Here is a 19,424-nt window from a genome sequence, read left to right as displayed (position 1 = left end):
TGGGGAGATCCCACAGTGACCCCATGAGCACTGGGGAGATCCCACAGTGACCCCCAACATAGGCACCTTCCACAGTGATCCTCGGCACTGGGGAGCTCCTGAAATGACCCCCAGCCCTGGAGAGCTCCCACAACGTCACAGCAGCACTGGGGAGTCCCTACAATGCCCCCCAGCACCAGGAGGTTCTGCCTGCAGGAAGCTGATCCACCACAGCCTCACCTGGCACAGCTCAGAGCTGGGTCACAGTGTGCTGCTCACGGTGTCAGGGGATCTGTGGCACCGTCACAACTGGGTCATTCTCCTGTCACAGAGTGAGGGGACAAGCAGAAATTCCAGGAATTTTCAGGGAAAAATGCCTTTCCCTCTCCATCTCTAATGTCATCGAGGTGGGGTATGCAGAACTCCATGAGCAGTAACGAGGTAATTACATTCCTACTAATGTCTTCAACTGGTCTGGCAACACACATTGGCGTGGGACCAGAAAGTTATAGCAGCAAGGTGATTAGGGACAGGTAACAGCTAAAAATACAGAGGGAGATTAATTAATAATTGATGGTGTAGGTAGAACACTGCAGAAAGTATAATTAATGCTGAACAAACTTGATATAACTCTGTCTTGTTAAAGGCTAATAAAATGTTTCAGTGCTCTTCTGGATCTGGGCCTTAAAAGCTCCTGGGATCAGCCCATCCACTCCAGGGGTTTACAGAGTTCCCCTGAGCAGGGCAGACCCTGCTCTGTCACCTCGGGGGTCACACAGGGACATCTCCTGACCACATTTCACACAGTCACACTCCTGCTGGACATATCTGACCTGCTGGAGAGAGCCCAGAGGAGGCTCCAGGATGAGCAGAGGGATGGAACAGCTCTGCTATGGGAAAGGCTGGGAGAGCTGGGAATGTTCAGCCTGGAGAAGAGACCAGAGGTGACCTCACTGTGACCTTCCAGGACCCAAAGGGAACTTACAGGAAAGATAAAAGGAGACTGTTCACAAGGGCCTGGAGTGAATAGAAAAGGGGAGATTTGGGTGGGATACAGGGAAGAAATCATTCCCTGGGAGGGTGGACAGGCCCTGGCACAAGGTGCCCAGAGAAGCTGTGGCTACCCCTGGATCCCTGGAAGTGTCCAGGGCTCTTGGATGGGGCTTGGAGCAGCCTGGGATAGTGAAAGGTGTCCCTGCCCATGGCAGGAGGTGCAACTGGATAATCTTTGAGGTCCTTCTCAAGCCAAACCATCCCACAACTCTAACATATGCAGCCCTTAGTTGTCAGACTCTGGTTTTATCCAGAGGCCTTTTGCAAACCTTATGAATTACTGTGGAAAAAGACATATTTAAGTTATTTCACTTAATGCCTCATGATTGGAGCTGCTGGTGAATGATTTGAGTTGGCCAAAAGCAGCCAAGGATGGAGGGAATCCAAGCCTTGAATTCCCACCTGAGTCAGTAAGAACCCCGGGGCTGTAACTGCTGAATTCTGAGCAGCCAGACCCCTGCTTGGAGCTGCCCTGCAGCAGCATTTGCAAAGCCCACCAGAGCTGATGGAAAACACTGCAGCTGTCTGTGAACCTTCCAGTGCTGGTGATTCTCTGATCCCTGTGGCACTCCCAGGGCTGGTAATGCTGGTAACATCCTCAGCTGCAACAAATGGGACCTGAACAGCAGCAAAATCTCCGTCCTGAGGATCGACATCATCCCGTTCAGATCAAAGAGCTGAGCTGCTCTCCTCAGATCACAAAACGGAATTAAAAAAGCCCTTCTCTGACTAACAGCCAATATGAAGTATTTATTCAACTACTAGAGGAGCATTTAAACATTCAAGAGTTGCCATGACTGGGAAAAGAGCAGTGAAATACTCACATTTCTATGTCCTACACTGACACAGCACACAGGGACTGTCCTTGGAGAAGGTGACACTCACAGAAGAGCAGAGAGAACCAGGCCAACCCCTCACCAAGACAAAAACCTTCCCTGCTTGGTATTAATTCTGCAATTGATTGATTGATTGTCTGTGTCTGCCTGGGCTCCTGCCTGTGCCATGGCTCAGGAATCAGAACTGCCATGATCATCCCCTGCCCCCAGATCTTGTTGAAAACAGTCCCAGACCTCAAGTCTGGGCTTTGAAGAAGCTACAAGGGAGTCTGACAGGGCCATGAACAGAATTTGAACAATTAAAGGACCCAGGTTCCAGCAGCCCAGCTCAGTCACGCTCTGAGGCACAGGGAGGGATTGGGGTGTCCTGAGCAGAGCCAGGGGTTGCACTGGCTGATCCTTGGGGGTCCCTTCAGCTCTGGACATTCCATCATTCCCTGACTCGTGGCTCATTAACCACCCCGTTATTCAGTGTGCTGACCCCAATCAGTGGCACTCAGGACATCCCCACTGTGACTCTGCTCTGCCCCTGAAGGGGCCCAAAGCTCCCCAGGCAAGGCTGGTGTGAGGATTAATCAGGTAATATTGACAAAGTGTTCTGAACACAGAAAACTTGAGCTGCTGTGCCTTTGTTTACTCATCTGCTAAGTCAGGAGCATAATACCCACCCCAGAGGGCTCATAGAAGGCTTACTGAGGTTTTGTTTGCAGAGCACTCGGAGATCCTTGACGAGAAACGCCGCAGGAACATCAAGGGTTGTTGTGATCAGACAGACAGGCACTGGAGACTTCTTGGCCAGCTCTGGATTCCAGGAATAAAGTGGGAAAAATCAAGGCCAGCTCTCAACCCAAGGCCAGCTTCTTTGTTTTATCAGAGAATAAAGAACAACTGATAGACCAGGCTTGTTCTCCCCATGGTGGCAGGGAAGGATTCCAGCTGAGGATGGCTGGGAATGTGATGGGCTCCCAGGAGCCTCCACCACCAGGGCTGACTAAAGCAGCACCCACTCACCTGTTTTGCAGCAAAATAGCAAATAAAGCATTTTTAAACAACACTGGTGGCTATTTCCTGGCTTAATTCCTGCAGCACACGAACCAGGAGGTTTTACTTTAATCACCACGAAGTAACGGATGCTCCAAGGTGTTTGCTTCCATCATGGGGCTCTGCCAGGTGCCTTCAGGCTCCTGAGGAAACCAGTGATGAAGGGAACAGCAGGAGGGCCAGGGCTGCCTCTTGTTCTTGCTCTGAAGAGAAATGCATCTCCTTCCTGGAGACATCTCGCCCCACCAAAGCCTCCTCTGCTCGGCATAATGAGGGCATCACTCTTTGCAGGTAGTTTTTGAAGCAGCTAATTATGCTGTGCTGTGGGAAGCTGCTGCGCATTCCTCATGTTCTGGGTGATCCAGGAGAGTTTAACTAGGAATAATGGCACAAAACTGTGCAGGGAATACATTAAGCTGAGCATCAGGCAGAACCTCCTAGCAGGGATGCACATCCTGAGGAGAGACAGGAGAGAGATCATTTTATACTGGGCAGGAGCAGCAAGAAAGGCACATCTCCCAGGGGTGCAGGGGCTGTTTTTTTAATCTCTTTGGGCACCTAATATTGGGACAACTTTACTGGAGGATGGGAAAACTCAGGGAATTAAGGAGACCAACTTCACACAATTAAAAATGTGCATCCACTTGGAAGGAGTAAAAGGCAAATTAATCATGAAAGAACAGACTGGAATGGGAGAGTTTGGAAAGGGAAAACAATAAACAGATCTTGTGTTCACTGAGCAAGGGCAGGGAATCACAAAATAACCTTTGCCTCATCTCACTTCAAAATTCCTGCGGGCAGAGAAGGAGCAGGCACATGGAAGGACTTCACTGAGTCTCCAGCTCCTGCTCCAGAGGGAGGAATCTCACTCTGAGGTCACAGGGCTTCTTTTCCCAGTACTGGAAGGTCTTGCAACACAGGGCTTGGAAAAGGCACTGAGAGCTCTTGAGTTAAATCAGGAGAAAGTGAAACACACTTTCTGGCAAGCCTTAACAGCAGCAGAAAGTGAAGTGTGTGAAGGAACTCAGGAGTTTGTGCACAAGTTTTCTGCTGTCCCCTCCCTCCCAGTGCAGACACGAGGCCAGGGAGAAAGGAACATTTATCTGCCTGGTGACATCTCTCTCACATTCTCCAGATTATGTGTGGAAGGAAGAAATATTTTTTTTTTATCTTGAACTCCCTTTTTTTTTTTTTTTTTTTTTTTTTTTTTTTTTTTTTCCCTGCAAGTCTCATCACTTCTTTTCATTCCTGGCTAAACACTACGAAGTGTCACCAGCGCAGCAGTGTTTTAACTGCTAATAACAGACAGCAGCAAATACAGCCCAGCAGAGCTGCTCTTTTCCCTTCCCTGCACTAATGCTCCTGACAGCCTCTTTTACAACCTCTTCACACCTACCCGAGCGGAGCTGGCCTCACACAGCTGACCTGGGCTTCTTGTCTGCGGGTCCTTGTCATCTGCACTCGAATGCAAATGTACTTCAAGTCAGCCCTTGGAGTCTCGAAATGCTGCAGTTCTCCAGGGGAGCCTACCAGATGCACTCTGATGGATTTTAGGATGAGATTCCAGCAGGGCTGGGTCTAATCAGCAAATCAGGACTTTGCTTCCTATGGGGTTGTGTTTGTCTGTTTGTTTAACATGAAAGACAGAGCAGAACATTTGAATAACGCAGGATTAAGGAAGGATAAACCTGACCAGCACAATTTAACAATCTCAGAGCCAGAGACCAGAATCAAGAATCTCAGGGGGTTCCAAAGAAAGCCTGCACCAGCAGAGCCTGGGGATGCTGCTCATAGACTGAGGATGCAGCAGGAAGAGGGATGGAGATGCTCTGCCCTCCTGCATCCTGGGAAACACAGCAAAAAATGGGGAATCACAGAATCTCGGACTGGTTTGGGTTCAAAGGGATCTTAAAGATCATCTCGTTGGGATGGTGTCCTGGGTTGATTATGATTTTAAATTGTATCCCCATTCGTCCACCTAACCCAGACACAGGTTTTGTATTCTTAAAATTCCATCTAAGAGTAAAAGTGAGTGGAAAAGAAGCACCGAGTCTGTTATCAGAGACTGTACTTGCTGCCCCCCGCATCGGGAGTTTTGAATACAGCACACACAGACAACAAGAGACAGATCGCCTTGGCTTTCCAACTAGTCAGAGCAGAGAGGTCTTCCTGGACTGTTTTCTTTCCCTTTTTCTGAAACGAATTGAACCTGCTCTGGACTGGGGACTCGGGGGAGCACCGTGAGCTCGCACCCGTGGAGCCCAGCCTGGGCAGCGGCATTTTCCAGCACCAGAGGGACTGATAACAGAGTGAACACCCACAGGAAAGAGACCCTCTGAAGTTTGTCATCTCTTTGGAACGGCAAGAGGATTTGTAATTTGGTATCGTTCATTCTTGTGCTGGGTAGTGCTGTACCTGTGAAATAAACAGGTTTTTTCCACTTTTCTCAGAGAAATCTCTTCCCGAACCGGTTGGGGGATGGGAGAAAAGGGCCACGTGGGTTTGCTTCCCGGGGGGGAGCCCCACTGGAGGTTTTCTCCCAAATCTGCCCTAAACCAGGACAGATGGGCAAGGACATCTCCCACTAGACCAGGTTGCTCAGCCCCATCCAAACTTGGGGTCAGTGCTTGCACATCTCAATAAAAAGCTGTGCCACAAAAATGTCACCACTCGGAGTCTTCCTCCCCTGAGCTGCTCGACAGAGTGAGGGTCTTGCAATACCTGATTTCTTTATCACATGTGATGGTTCATGTCAGCCTTGCTTCCTTTAGAGCCAAGCTAAAACCACCGGAGCACAGACTGAACATGCAGGAGGTCACCCTCCCAAATCACGGTCTGCAACATTCCCTAAAAATAACAAAAATAGAGCCCCAGCCTGAAACCAGCACCTTGCAACACAGACCCACCTCCACCTGCTGCATGTGAACCTCACCTATCACTCCCCACCCCAGGAGGATGAAGGGTGTGAGACTGCAAGCAAATACAAAAGGTTATTTTCATGTTTTATGCGTTTCAGGCTTTGCCTGAGGCATTCTGAGGCAGTCTGCAAAGCTGCCTGAGTCCCTTGGTGGTTGTTAGCAGCTGGCAGGCCCAGCAAGTGGCAGCCAAATGAAGAGTTTAAGTGGAAGAGTGAATTTAAAAAAAAAAAAAAAAACAAGCAGCAAACCACCAAAACCAAGTGGCAGCCAACTCCCAGCACAGACGGCTCCACACAACTGCAGGCACTGCACTTTGACTCCTCCTCCTCCTCCTGGGCTGTCCCAGCAAAGTCAGGAGCCACAGCCATGTCCTCACCTCCAGGAGCCCTCACGTTTACAAGAAGGTAGAAATGCTGATTTTTGGCAAGGGAAGGATGCAGATGAGCACATGCAGGTGCCTGCCCTCAGCTCTGCTGCCCACGGCCTCTGCCCCAGCTGGGCTCAGCAGGGAGAGGTCCCCTCTTGGACCAGAAACACCTGCAACAGCAATGTGACTTCTCTCCAGGGAGAACAGGACAAAAATCATCCAAGACATTTGGATTTTGTTCTTTGTCTGTGAAATTTGATCACTCCACACTGTTTGGGTGGTGATTCTGCTCACAAGACCCCCAGAAAAAGAAGACAACAGTAAAGTGATAGTTAGGAAGTCTTGTATCTCTTGGAGCAATATTTAGGTGGCCTAAATCCCACCCACCAACTCTTCTGTCAGCTCCAGGTTGCACAAGCACCTTTCTCAAAGAAATGTGGCCCTCTGGCTCTGGCTGTGGCCCAGATCACCCCCAGGGCAGGGCATGGCCCCAGCCCCGGGGCTTTCCATCCCCACCAGCCCCTAAGTGCATTTTCCAGACACAACTTTGGATCAGCTTTCGTGGACAAGGCCATCAATTCTGTCTAAATAAAAATTAATGATACTAATAATGAAGAGGACCCACAAATCTTCAGTGAAGCCAGTGGGCATTTGGGGAGACAAATGATTCAATTAGGGAGGCTATGGAAGAGCCCTGAACCATGGCCATGGTGAGCACGAGGCCCTGCTGCTCCCTGCAGCTGAGGGAACGGGGCCACTTCTCTTCCTGAGAGGGCCTGGCCCCTCCTGAGTTTCCCACAAAAGCCTTTAATGGCTGTACACGGTCTGTGCTTGTCCCTGCGTCATTGCAAATGACAATAAATAATCACCACCCTGTCACAGCCAAGGCAGCCGAGGTTATGCATTGTGCAATCGACAGGAGGAGGGAAGAAAAGGGAAAAAAAAAATCCAAAACCCAACAAAACCCAAAATGAGAATCCAAACCAATCCTGCAAGGCAGGTCTGGAGCAGGTTACCCCCAACACAGCCTCTCCAGCCTCCACCATGCGGGGGCCAGGACCAGCAGAGAGCAACAGCTCCCACTCCAACAACATCTGTCTGCAGCTGCATCCCTGCCACAGCAGTGATGCCTTTTGGGGCTACCTAAAAACAGAGGCCAGACAAAATTCAGGGAATAAAAAGCTATTTATTACTATTCTGTTTACTGAGAGGCCTCCAGGGACATTTCAGGCAGACAAAGCCCCCCAGGGGCTGCACCCAAAATGGACCACGGGTCACAGGGTTCACACTTTTATAAGTTTGGCCCATTTCCATATTGGGGTTAATCTCCCAATTCCAGCTTCAGGTAATGAAGTCATTTACCCCAAGTTTGCTGCCCCCAACTCCCTTTTGTTTCCATCTCTGGGGCCTGAGGCAGTGAGGTGTCCTTGATTGCCAGGCCTGGAGAGGAATTGCTGTGTGTGACCCAAATGGGAAAGCAGCAGCTCACACTGTGTGTAGAGTTTGGAGTTACACACTGAAGAATTGCAGGGTTACAAATCTATGAAGAAAAGAAAAGCTGAAATCCTGAGGCATCAGCAAGGGGTAGAACTGGATGAGCTTTAAGGCCCCTTCCAACCCAAACCCCCCCACAATTCTGTGATCTCCATCACAATCTGCAGCTCTAAAAGCTTTCCCTGTAGTGGGGGAAGGCAGAGGAGAGGAAGGAGCAGGGGACATCCCCATCCCTTTCTCCTCGTTGCCCTTCCTCTGAGCAGGCTCACCACTGTGACATGTCAGACACAAAAGCAATTTCCAGCACTACAAGGCAAATCTGCCCATCTGCAATGTCCCGGTAAGTTAATACATCCAGGGCCTCCCCTGCCTGCTGGGAAATTTCCATGGAAATGGGGCTGTGGATGCCACCTCACAGGCTCTGTTCCCTGGGGCCCAGAATGATGCAAAATGAGCCCTTCCAGACATAAAAATCTGCCACTTTTGGCCACTCTGTGAAGTGAATTCTCCAGCTGCACAACAAGTGACAGACAGGCTGAGGGACAGTGATTGGCAGAGTCATTGAGGAAATGTCCCCTCAGCCAGAGAAGGATCGTGGAGCACCTGTATCCTCCCCAAGGACTCCATGTCCAATCTTCCCTCTCCTGCTGCCTGGTTACAGCTCCTCAGTGCCCATAGGAGTCAGACATGAAGGAAAAAAACCCCCTAAAGCCTCAGCATGCAGCAGGAGGGCAATGGCAGATCCAGGATGGGCTGGAAATACATCACAGAATCATCACGGAATGGTTTGGGTGGGAAGAGATCTTAAAGATTATTCCAGCCTTCACCTTCTGCTATCCCAGGTTGTTCCAAGCCCTGTCCAGCCTGACCTTGGACACTTCCAGGGATCCAGAGGCAGCCACAGCTTCTCTGGGTATATGAGTATTCATCAGATTTCTCTCAAAAACAATTTCTTGAATATACATTGAACATTGAATGTAGCCAAGCAAACCAGCAGAGATCAAACCTGTACCTGTTTGTGCCTGGATGTAGAACCCCGTGGTCATGCAGAGCTCAGCATCTCGAGGAAACAGAGCTGAGTGTTCCTACGGCCCTGGAATGGCTGAGTCTGGCACAGGATCAGAGACCAGAGATGAGGAGGCTTCAGGAGCAGAGACAGTTTTTGTTTTAGCAGTGAGGGCTCCAGAGAAACCCTAAAATCCTCCCCACCCCAGATTGGCAGGAGCCCCAGGCTCTTGTTGGATGCTGTGCTGGATTCAGAGACACCATGAGGCCTTGGGATGCCACCACCTGCCACCTCAGCAGCAGGACCCAAAGGCCACATCCTCTCCCTGGCAGAGTTCCAGAGCCTTGCTCCATCTGCCCCTGCTCAGGGGAGCACTGCATGTCTGAGGGCTTTGGTTACACTATTAAAAACATAAATGAAAACAGCCCCTGAGCTCATCCATTTTCGGAGCAGCTAATTTGTCCCCAGGGAGCGGCTGGAGGCAATGGGGGGAGGGAGCCAGAACTCTCTCTTCTGTTATAAAAATAACAAAAAGTGATGAATGACCCTCAGAGCCCAGGATGGGAAGCAGCAGCTTTTTCCAGCCTGAGATAAATTACTGCTGTCACTGCAGGTAGAGCCGTGATTTACCCGCGATGTACCCGGGCCAGCTCCTCGGCGACCTGGCTTTGCCAGCCCCGCTTATCTCATCTCCAAAGGCTTTGTCTGGTTTAAAATCCAAACGAGAACAACTGGGGAACAAGAGGAGAGGCAGCACCAGGCAGGATGGCCAAGGATGGCAGGAGGAGCATCCACATCTCCCTGTGCTTCTCGGGAAGAGCAAATCCAGGAGCTCACCGAGGAACGTTCTCCAGCGCTCCCACCAAACCTGTTCTCTCCTCCATGTATTCCCAAGCGCCATCTATTGGCATTTCTTCCCATCAGCTTTCCCTAACCTGAACCCAGACAAGGAATATTCTCCTCACAGGCAGCAACTCGAAAATTGTGGCTCAGGTGGAAAAGCCGACAGCACACAGGAGACAATCCCAGTGCTCAGCACCGGGTTTGCATAGGGCTGGCTGGGTTTTCATTCCCCATTTTATGTGGAACACCCCTTATCTGCCAGGCATCTCACCCCACCTTAATAGATTCATTTATTCAGGATGGGGAATTGATAGATTTAGTTTGATTTTCCTTTCATAAGCCTTCCTCCCCGAGCTACATTTCTCTTTTCATGAATGTGCTGATGGAGGAATAAACTTTTAACTCCGAGGATCAGCCCTGTCAAACAGAATCTCCTCTGCTGCCCAGGAAGAGGAGGGAGCTGGGCTGGAAAAGGGCTCTCAGCCAAGGGAGCAGCCTGGCAGGTGATTTTAGGAGAGCCTGCTGAGTCCCATTTCCTCAGTTCTCCGTCCGCTTCTTCCAGGGAAGTTTTAGTTGTGGTTTTAACTCGCTCCTCTGCAGTGTCTCACACAGAACCTGCTGCAAAACCCCTCCTGGGAACAGGAGTCCTTGGGGAATGGGGGGACAGAGTGGGGAGGGAGGTATGGAAAAATAGAGATTTGGGCAAATATAAAAAGGAGAAGGAAAGCCTGGGCTTATAGCAAGGAAAACTGCAAGTAAATCCAGCTGAAGATCTGAAAGTGTCTCTTATGAGACAGTAATGATGCCCCAAAAGAGATTCCTCCTGAACCTGCCCTCAGGAATTTCTCCCCAAACCTCTGGGATTGGGTTTTCTCCCCAGACCTTTGGGATTGGGCTTGGGTGAGCTTTCTTTAGTGCTCCTCCACGTGAGCCACAGAAAGCACAGTCTATCTTCTCCCACTTTGCATAAAAGATGGAGTTTTCCCATTTTCATGCAGGCACACGGCCTCTGCTCATGCATACATTCATTCAGCTCCTCTTCCAGAGTGGATTCCTTCGGAGAGTAGATCTGTTATGGCAGTGCAAACACAAAACACGCAGAGATGTTTCCAGACCTCAAATACTCTTTACAGATGAGACATAAATCTATGGGCCATCTATTCACAGTCCTGACTCACCATGGACATGAAAGATCCCCAGCAAAAACTCAACTCAGCCTCATGAAACCAGCTGTTAGCCTTTATTCCATGTTTTTGTTCCACTTTAACAGCTTTAAGGCCAAGCTCTGATCAATGGGATCTGACAATAAAGCAAGCAGCCCTTTTTCACTCCTCTGCTCAACTTTGGGCCTTCCCATTTCTGCAAAGGGAAAGGCTCCAAACCCTTCTCCTGAACGATCTAGGCTGGAGAGCATCTGGCAATGGAGCCTTGCTAATGAGAGCAGGGCCAGCTTTATCCACACAAATAAAAATCCCTGGAAAGCTGGGAGTTCAGTTCTGAGTTGCAGCCAGGAATTTGGGCAATGAATACAAGGCTGAACCAAATCAGTAAGAAAATAATAAAGATTTTCGAGCTGGGGACTATTTCTGCGCAGGAGCTGTGAGACCCAAGGGGAGAGGCCAACAGAGCCCCACAGACCCCTCACGGAGGCAGCGATTGGCACGTGGTTAAATCAATTTTCTCCTCAAGAAATCCTGAGCAGAGCGAAAGGCAAGGCGATGTCCCGAGTGTGACAGTGAAGGTGTTAATTCCTCTGTAAATAGGGTGTGAAATGCCACAACATCAGATGGGGTTTCTACTCACTTTGCTAATTATGTTCGTCTGTCGTCGTTCTGTGGTGCAGCAGGAGAAGGGCTCGGCTCTGGGAAGCAACACACAATTTTTAGACTTGAGTGGAAAATTTGCCAGAGGCTGTTTTTTCAGAAGGGGGAAAAAAAAAATTTAAAAAAATCTAACATATGATCTACCAGCATTACTGTAAGGAGTTCTTTCCCAGGGTCCTAAGTCATAAATCCTGCTTGGGCTTACAGCGATGGACAAACTGGGGAAGCAAAGAACGAGTTCAGGGTGTTAGCCAGCAGTTAAGTACCCTGACATTTTACTGTCAGAACCTCACACGATTACCACCAAATATTTTGGTGTAAATTTGGCTCTTTAGGTGCCACCACTGCAGCTTCACCTTGGAGCTGGCTCAGGTGCAAGGGTGTGACAAAACTCAGTCATTGCACAGTGTGGGGGTCTGTCAGGATGATCACCAAGCATTGGTGGCCCCAACAGCTCCAGCTTATACAAATTCCCACTTATTTTCCCTGGTGGGAGTTGGAAACATCACTGAGCTGTGTTGGTGTGATGCAGGACCTGGAAATTTGAAAAGTTTTGCCTTTTTACAAGGGCCTGGAGTGTCAGGGGAAGAGAGAATGGCCTTAAACTGAAGGAGGGCAGGGGTTAGATGGGATATTAGGAAGAAATTCCTCCCTGTGAGGGTGGTGAGGGGCTGGAATGGATTTCCCAGAGCAGCTGTGGCTACCCCTGGATCCTTGGAAGTGCCCAAGGCCAGGTTGGATGGGGCTTGGAACAGCATGGGATGGTGGAAGGTGTCCCTGCCCATGGCAGGAATGGGACAAATCTTTGATGTCCCTTCCCACCCAAACCATTCCATGATCCCATGACTGCTGACTTGACTTTCATGCAGGGGTAGGGGGCAGGAATGAATTCCTTCATTTGCCACACTCAGTTCTCCCTCTGAGCCAGACCCCAGCTACAGCAACCCCGGGATCCAAGAGAGGTGGGATAACCCTGCCTCAGCCTTTCCTGGCCCATTTAGTGCCTCCTCCTCAGCCATCTGGAACTTTCCAGAGTGCTCCTGCCCTTCCCAGGCTCTCCCAGGGTTAACAAGGCGGGAGGTTTGTGTGCAAGGAGTAAATAATGCTTCTTTACAATGAAGCTCTGCCTACCATAGGCCAGGGACCTTCCTCCCTGCTCATCCCTGCTTGAACAAGGGCAGGCTCAGGGAGTGAGCTGAGCTTGAGAAAAGAAATCTGCAGTCCCACCGAGCCCATTACAGTCCCTGGTCAGGGGTTCTGTCATTAATTATCCTCAGAAGCAAAAATATTCACCTTCTTGCTTTGAATTTCTCTCAGCCAAGCTCCTTACTCTTGTTTTATCCCAGGAAAGTAGGAAGAAAATTACCTTTATTGACTTACAGCAGGTTACTCCTCGTTTATTGCAGGTATACACAGAGAGAATCAGCCCCTCTGGAGTTATTGCTGATTTACAACAGGGAAGTAGGTACACAATTACTTGTGGTGATTTACAACCAAGTTACCTGTTATTTATTCTAGGTATTTAAGGGTATATCCACATGGGGGCCCTAAGGAAAATTAAACCAAATTAATTTTAAAGTAGATTAGTTAAACTGTGTGAGACCATGACACAAACCCTCCTCTTCTGAATTAAAGAGGCCTTAATGCTTTTGAGTTCATTTTAACTCCTCCAGTGAGAAGCAGCTCAGCCCAGACAGTCCTACCAAGGGACTGCCATGGCCAAGGAGGAGAAAAACCAGACCTGCTCATTGGAAAAGGGATCATTGCTGCTTTCCAATGGGAAAGAGAGTGAATCCCACAAAATTTAGTGGTGCAACACCTCTGGCTCACACTGGAGAGTCAGGAATGGAGAATCTGATGGAGAACAGAACTGATCACAATCTCTCTTAAATTCCCATCAGCTGATTCCTTCAGCCCTTTGCAGCCTGCTATTCCAGAGGAGGATGGGGCTGTTACACTTCATTTAACCTTCCTGTTCAACATTCCCTGGTTTGGCTGCTTCATTTCTCCTCCCAGAGCTTCAGTTTTTCTCAGAGGCCCAGAATTACAGAATTCTCAAATCTTTATGATTGGAAAACACCTCCAAGATCAAATCTAACCACAGCTGGACTTGCTGCACCAAGGCCCCACCGTGGCCCTGCCAGAACCACTTTGGTGCCCTGGGCATGATGGGGATGGTGGAGGCTCTGGAAAAGGAGACCACAGATCTCCTGCACCCACAATGGCCTCCAGTCACACAACAATCCATGATCTGGTGACCCTGGGAAGGGATGGGACGTCCCAGGGAGGTTCCTGGCAGAAGGAACGAGGGGAGTTCCAAGGGCTCTCCAGCAAACCCCACCTGGACCTTGATCCTGGCTGGTGCACCCAGATCCCTCTGTTCTCCAGAGGCAAAGCCAGACCCCATTCCTGGGCAGGAAGGGCAGTGCCAGCCTGGGGGTGGATGAAGTGAGGGATGAGAGCCTCAGGAGCAGGATCCCTCATTCCCAGTGAGAGAACAGTGCAGAGCTGACCATGGGAAACCTCCATTCTCTTCCATCGTTCTTCCAAACTCCCTTTTACCTCCTTACTCTTTTTCTTGCTCCACATCTTCCTCTTTCACATCTTTCCTTTTCACTCTCACACCATGTTTTCCTTCTGTTTCGGGTTCCCTCCTCTGCCTCAGCTGACTCACATTATTCCTTGTGCAAGACAGCAAAACATCCTCCTGTCTCCTCCACTTACTCCTCTTTTCTCTCACATCTTTCCTGTCTTTCCTATGACCTTTTCCTCCTGCCGGTGCTCTCCCAGGCATGCCCAGGGAATCAGCCAGAGCTGGGAGAAGCTCTCAGGCAAAAACACCTCCCAGCCTGCCGAGGTGAGGAATGGAGGGAGACAGAGAAACACCAACAAACACTTCCCCACAAAAGCAGCAGCTGCCAAATTGGGAAGGAACATTTTCCAGGAGAAAGAGAAAAATGTTTCCATTCTCTGTAAGCATTTAAGATTTATGAAGTTCCCTATCCATCACCAGGCTGCAACCTGAACTGGAGGTGGACCTGGCTATTGCCACGTGACAAAAGCTCCCTCATGGCCTTTTCTTCCCCTCATTTAATGAAAAGTCACCTCCTGGAAGAGGGAAAATGTTTCCTGCACTAATTATATTTACAAGCACTGTGCCAAACTGGGCTGTACTGGGGTCACTGGTGATGACCTCGTTGATGCTACAAGAAAAAGCCCTGAGAGCTGCTCGGGCCTGGCTCTGTGGCAGCCTCAGGATGGCTCATGAGTCCCACAGGCTCCCTGTAATGATCTCAGAGTCATGAATTCCAAATGGTCAGATATTATTTACAATTTCCCTTTTGATTCCAGGGCAGGAATCTCTCTGGAAGCCTGGCAGGATGGATGAAGGGACTGATGTGCCAAAGCAGGGGCAGGCTGCTGGTGGCTATGGAAAAGGGCAGTATCCAGGGATGCTTCACCTGTTTGAGTCAGACTTCAGCGTGGCTCATCCTCACTCTGCCCACCTGGGACAGCACTCATTTAAGAAAAAAAAAAAAAAAAAAAAAAGGTTTAAAAACCTGTAAGAGGATTTGGTTGGGGGTTTTGCCCTTTCACAATAACCTGCATTTGTACATTACGCACAAAGTCGGGGGAAGCAGAGCTCTCAGATGTGTGAGGCTCTGAGACACAGCAGTGTGACCACTGCTGCAGATACAAATCAAATAAGGCATTTGCCCAATATAACAGATTCTGCCACCTTTGATCATGTTAATTTTTCTTCTCCCAGTTCCTGCTGTAATGTTATTTCATGAGACACTCACCCTTCAAAAGAGTAGAACAAAAATTCAGCTTTCCATCCTCAGGCCTTTGAAGAAAGTCTTGGAAATGTAACTCCAGTGTCAGTGTTCAAAATCCAGGAGTTGAGAGGAGAGGTCACACTTAGAGGAAGGCTGACCTGCATTTTAAAGGGTGCTGCTGGCTGGGACAAACCTTAAATGTAGGGACTGCTCCAGTCATGCTGTGTAAGAGCTGAATATAAATTTAGCTCAAGCACTTGGGGCTGAAGGAACTTGTCAGCTTCCTCTGAACTGCAGTTTGGGGTGTTTGGATACCAAGGCTAATCATGAAGCACAACCTCCCCTCTTCACAGAGCTTGCATAAGGCATCCACCTCCCCCAGGAGATAAATTAATGTCCCAAAGCTCCACAACCTTCCAACACAAGAGATCTGGCTGGAATCAGCCTCCAAAGTCAAAACCTAGTGCTCCTGGAAGCCAAGTTCTGCCCAGGGTGTAGATGCCTCATCCCTGGAAGTGTCCAAGGACAGCTTGGACAGGGCTTGGAGCAACCTGGAATGGTGGAAGGAGTCCCTGCCCATGGCAAGGATGTGAAATGAGGTGATTTTAAGGTGCCTTCCAACCCAAACCATGCTGTGACTCTGTGATTCTCCACGGACAAAAGGAATGTGTCAGTGTTGCAAACACCACGAAAATAAACAGGGAAGTTTTACAGAACCTAGCACTGCGGAACAGGGGTGAACTTCAGTGAGTTACAGCACAGCTCAACTCCACTGCTCTGTTTTTTTTTTAATTTAATACACAACCTAATTGCTATCTGAGTGCAGAGCAGCCCAGCAGCAGCAGAGCAGCCCAGTAGTAGCTCTTCAGAGCTGCTGGGTTATGAGCAGAGAGATGTTTATTGCCCCATCCATTCCTGGGAAAATCACTTCACTGACTCATCCTCTGCTCCATACTTCCTAAATAATGGGCTGGAGCATCCCTGAGCAGCCCAGATGCACCTTGAGAGCAGCTCTGAAATGCAGAGGTGCAGAGTACGCAGAGTCCAAGGCACTGCAGCCTGCTCCATCCGGAGGAAAAACCTCTTAAAGACAAGGAATACAAGGTTTGGTTTCTTTCAAAGGCACAAATGAGACTGGCAAGGCCAAATTCCTGATGGATTTTAATGAGATTTAAGCACTTAGGCTGCCTAGGAAATCCCTGCAGATGATAATGGTACCGTGGGGTTCGCATGGATCCCGTAGGATGTTTGGGAAGGAGGAAAAGCAGCAGCTGCTCTGGATGAGTAAATGCTCTTCTCTCTCCCAACATAGCCTCACGTCCTGCTGAGTGCAACAGAAAGTCCAGGAGACCCCTCCAAACCCTTGGATTTATCCTCTGCTCTGCTCCCAGCTCATCTGAGGTATGGCTGAACCCCTTTCACCACTCCATCCCAGTTTTCCCATGGGGATAAGAGCTCAGGCTCTGGAAGCAGGATTCCAGAGCACACCACTGGCTCTTGGGGGTGGCTGCAGATCCCTGTCCATCTCTAAGGAGCTTAATACTGTTCTTTTCCAAGGGAAGAAAGCCCAGGGCTGAGCTTCAGCTAAATTGGCACAGCTGGGGTGAAACTGTGCCTCTCCAGGTCCCAGAGAGCACCAGGGAAGTGGGAACAGGACACTCACGGTGGGCACAGCTGAGGTGACAGCTCCAGCATTCCCATCTCAGCCCAAGCAGAAATGAAAGGCAAAAGGAGAAAAGACAAAAGAATTCACCTGGTGTCACACCAGAGTCAGGAACAGGTCAGCTGTCCTCCCTGTCAGTCCAGACTCCCTTGATCCCAGAAAAAGCACTGCATCCAAAACATGGCACTGCAATGGGACACAGCTGTCTTGTGTAGGAGCTGCTGGGACAGAGGGTCCTGTTCTTCCTCTCATCCCAAAAGCATTGGGTGTCCTCCTCCAGGCCCCTCTCCCCAGGTCCAGAATGCCTGTTTCATATCCCTGCTTCTGGATCTTCCCCCTTCCCTGAAGTTCCTCCTTGTCTCTCCTGCCTCCAGGGAAGCTGAGGGTTCCCAAGGGATCCAAAATGCACTTCCCATGGGGCAGAACATGATGGGCTGATGTCCTGTGGACTCACACTCCCACTTGTCCCAAGCAAAGTGACAGAATCACAGAATTTAGGTTGGAAAAGCCCTCCAAGGTCATCAAGTCCAACCTGTGATCCATCCCCATGCTGTCACCAGCCCGGAGCACTGAGTGGCACATCCACCACATGGTGCAGACCCCATGGAAGACCTCATGAAAAGTCTGTCCAAGCAGAGAACTGTCCCCTGAGGGGTCACTCCCAAGGCTTGGACACCCTCACCTGCCCTGTGAGCCCTGCAAATGAGGCTTCTACTCAGAGCAGCTGCTCTTTGGTCCATTTCCATTTCATTTTCCTTTCATCCCCAGCAGAAGGAAGGCAGCCAGAGCTGTTTTCCCCTGAGTTTGCTGCAGGAACAAGCTCTCAGTGCAAGGTACCTGGCAGCTCTGATCCGGCTCCCCTGTCCTCCCAGGGCCATCTCCTTGGAAAATCTGATGGCTTTTCAAAGGAGAAGGCTCTGTTCTGCCACCAGGATTGTTTATTTTCTGCAGGAGCTGAGTGATAAATCAAGCTGACACCTCCCAGGCCCCGCAGAGCCTCCTCAGCTGTAGCGAGAGTTGCGTGAGGCTTTGTCTGCACCGCTCACAACATTCCCAACATTTAACTTCCCTTTGCAGCAGTGACTCGGGCACGGGGAGATGGATGAGGGTGACGATGCCAACACCTCCCTCCCTGTCCCCAGGCACACCGAGCCAGGAGCTCCATGCTGGCTCTGCTGTCACAGCCTTCTGGATTACTCCAGAATCACAGCCGAGGCAAAAATGTGGATTTTAAATCTGAAATCCCAATGAAAATCCTCAGGGCATGGCCACCCTGCTGACCCCTGGGAATCTGGGTGATATTCCCAGCAGGAAAACAGCTCTGGCTGGTACCGGGGAGAATTCCAGACCAGCTTCTAGTTCCTACTTTGGACAAGAGCTACAAGGAACTCACTGGTGTCCCATGTGAATTTAACAGCTGAGATTTTCCAGAGAGGATCCCACCAGACACAAGGATCGTTCAACTCTTGCACGCTGACTTACAGATAAAAACATTCATATCCCGCATTTCTTGTTGGATTTTCTTCCTTTAGAACAGAGGAGAGCAAGGTAAATTCAACCAGCAACCTGAATTTAAGCCACCCTACATCTGTGTCACAGAGCCTAATCCCTGTTCCAGAGCTCCAGAGATTATTCTGAAGCCAACACAACCAAAAAGCTGCTGTGGCATCACCCCTTGCTCAGAGATCCCAAGTTCTCAGAGTTTTTCAAACAGAAACTTGTGCATGTTTTAAAATCAAGGAGAGGCATAAAGTGGAAGCCCTAATCCAGGTGGCAGCACCCCTGGGGTCCCACCTGTGATTTCCAAGAACACAAATTTCCTCAGGAAATCAGCAGCTGAGTTTGCACAATCCTTTAATCCCTGGGTGGAAGATTCCCATTATCTGTCCAGTACAAGACACATTATTAACGGATTATGTTTGCAGCAGGCAAAGGTAACTTTTAATGCTTTTAATGATTTAAAAGTGGATTTTTCTTTTCAGATCTACTATTTTCAAGCAGCTTGGCTGCGAAAACCCTGGTAAGTAATATGAATTAAAAGGGAGAGCTTCACTTGCTCAGTTCTCCAAAAGAGAGCCCAAAAGGAATCAATTTTAATATATGGTGGCCCAGTGCAGATGTAGGAGCCAGAAAATACAGGCCAAGATTTCAAAAATCCTCCAAAATTAAAAACTGCCCTTTTCAGAAGTTCAGACACACTGCTGTCCTCCCAGTCAGTGACAAGTGGCTCTGGATGGCCAAATCCCATTTTTGGCCACACAAATATGACAGGACCTTGTTTATTTGGTCTCTTCTGCATAAATTGGGCTGTGAAGCACCAGACACCTCCCAGCCCAGACTGCTGAGTCTATCCCATGACATTTGTTCATGCTGAACCTCCAGGGGGACTTTAAATGAAAGGAGAGCAGAGAAAATCTCACTGTCACATTCCAGTTCCTTTCCAGCCCTTTTCCCTGCACTGCAGAGCGGCCCTGTCTCTCCAGTGGGATATCTGTGTCTATCCAGTGGGATATCTGTGTCTATCCAGTGGGATATCTGTGTCTATCCAGTGGGATATCTGTGTCTATCCAATGGGATATCTGTCTCTATCCAATGGGATATCTGTGTCTATCCAGTGGGATA

Source organism: Parus major, chromosome 23 (genome assembly GCF_001522545.3).
Source record: "Parus major isolate Abel chromosome 23, Parus_major1.1, whole genome shotgun sequence".
Taxonomy (NCBI): domain Eukaryota; kingdom Metazoa; phylum Chordata; class Aves; order Passeriformes; family Paridae; genus Parus; species Parus major.
This window is presented reverse-complemented; position numbering follows the sequence as displayed.